Raw genomic sequence first — 2,696 nt, 5'->3', positions numbered from 1 at the left:
TGCTTTTATAAATAAATCTGCAAGCTCATCAAAAGAATCAATGGAATTTTCAGGTAAGAGAGAATTCCTTGTTAACGCTCCTTTTGTGAGTGTTTTGCCAAACGTTTTGACCAAAACTGATTCAATCTCCTGCTTGATTAATTCATTGCCTTTCACGCCAGTAGTAAACGCGGTTACATGATCCCGGGGGTCAGATGTCCCATCGTATTTGGGAATATCAAGCATTTTAAACTTTTGGGGAATTGGCAAAGGTGTTGCATCTGGCTTCCAGGGTTGTTGTGAATACTTGTCAGTATCCACACCTTTGATAATGGGAGGCACACTAGGTATTTGTTCTATACGCTCGTTTTGCTCCTTCAGTTGTTTCTGCAAAGTTAGCTCTAAACTTTGTAAACTAGAATTATTTGGTGTACCCTACCCTCCATCGCAAGATTCATTGGACATTTCTCCACTTTTAGAGTTATCAAGCCCTGAACGTGGGTTCTCCAAAGTTATTGTATTAACTGGTGGAGGCGTTTGTGCTGCATTGGGTAATCCTCTGACAAAGGCCTGCAGCGCATCATTCACGTGTTCTGCAATCAATTACTTTAAAGCATTTTGCTCAATGGTTTGGTCGCCTCCATGCTGACCATCAGTGCGCGAAACAGACCTTTCAGGTGAACTTTCAAAGGATTGTCGAGGAGATCCTGTGGGTGTGTGATGCGGTGGAGTTCCACCATGTTGGTTCAGTTGGTTGTTCTCGTTAGCGGTTGACATATTTGGTCGCTAAAAATGAAGTTTGAAAAGTTAACAGATTATCAGATTTCAGGTAACGGAACCTCTAGAAACAATTAAATAAACAGAATATACCATGTATTTTAATTATGTCTAGGCATAAAAATGGTAATCGTCTTCAAAATACATGGTATATTACTTGGTTACGTATACTACTTGGGTGTCGAGTTTGGGTGTGAAATGAAATATATGTGAGTACATATGTACATATAATAGACGGATATGTATGTATAATATACTTAATATATATTGTACTATTTATTAAGAGGTTGATGTGGAAAAGAATATGAGAGAAATTAAAAATGATTTATGGGGGAGAGGAGTGATGCGTTTGCAATGAATATGATTAGGAGATGATGGTAGGATATTAAAGGAGATAAAATTGAAGTCCTATTTTTTTGTAGAGATTTTTGGGATAGGAAATTGCGACATTCTTGGAACATTAAAGGGATGCCAACTTATTTTTAGGTTTCTACTACTTATGTAAATAATACACTGCCACCATTGAAATATACTTAATAGTGCTAGGATTTTGTATATTTTCTTATAAAATGTGATACTTATGAAAGTCTCCCATCAATAAAGTGGATAAAAATCTTGATGTACATAGTTGAAATTCTAGCGAAGATTAAAAGCGCTAAGTGATATCTTTTCACATGCTTAAGACTTGATGGACAAAGCATATGATATTTGTGGGATACTTTTTAAGTCCCTATGTGAATAAATAAATACCTATTTGGACTAGCCGCCTGTCACGACCCAAAATCCCAACCTGTCGTGATGGCGCCTATTTCGATACTAGGCAAGCCGATAATCTCGATAAACCATAATTTCTCTTAAGTTTGAAAATACAATAATTTAATACAATACAAAATCCCATAAATACTGACATGAACACTCCCCAAAACCTGATGTTACTGAGTACATGAGTATCTAATATGGATACAAATCTGGAACATAAGGTCTATAATAGTCTAAGACCAAAATACAATAAACAAGGAGATAGGGAAAGAGAGACAAGGTCTGCGAAATACGGCAGCTACCTCTGAATCTCCTGAAAATCAACTGCGCGAAATGATCAACACCCGCTATATCCGGGAACACCTGGATCTGCACACGAAGTGCAGGGTGCAGTATGAGTAAAACCAACTCAGCAAGTAATAATAATAATTAAGGGACTGAAGATGATGACGAGCTACACAGTTACAGTTCACTTTCAGTAATTTCAGCAAATAATAGACATGCTTCCAAATCTGGCAGTTTAAGTCAAATCAATTTTATATAGTTCAATTTCAGGTAATCCGGATATAAAATCTTTCAGAGATTTCACAACAATGATAGATAGCAATCAAGTGCAATAACAAATGCAAAGCAAGTACAACCTCTCAGGCAACAGTCACTCAACTCATTACTCGGCTCACAGCCCTCAGCACTCACACCTAATGGGTACCCGCGCTCACTGGGGGTGTACAGACTCCGGAGGGGCTCCTACAGCCCAAGCGCCATAATCTGCACGGATAACTCACGTGTTGCACGAACAACTCATGTGCTATAATATCCTGCACAGAGTGCCATAATATCCTTACCTCACCGACAGGATCTTGGCCTTACTCAGTCCTCAACCTCTCTAGTCTCCCGGGCTCTCATAAATCAAAAAGATCAGCCCAAACAAAGATAACATAATGCATCGACAAATATCAAGAAATACTGTGGTATGATAAGCAAGTAAAATCATAACTGAGCACAAGATAGAAATTAGCAATTAATTCAATAAGTATGTGCCCTATGTGGGTCCCAACAGTACTATCACATAGTCTAAGCATGATTTCTAACATGATTTATAGTCAAATTTATTCAATACATAGAGAGCATATAGCTAACAATAAATTATTCAACTTTACAGTTTCACGGGACGGACCAAG

Source organism: Nicotiana tomentosiformis, chromosome 7 (assembly GCF_000390325.3).
Source record: "Nicotiana tomentosiformis chromosome 7, ASM39032v3, whole genome shotgun sequence".
Taxonomy (NCBI): domain Eukaryota; kingdom Viridiplantae; phylum Streptophyta; class Magnoliopsida; order Solanales; family Solanaceae; genus Nicotiana; species Nicotiana tomentosiformis.
The sequence above is the reverse complement of the archived record's forward strand: the minus strand, read 5'-3'. Positions refer to the sequence as shown.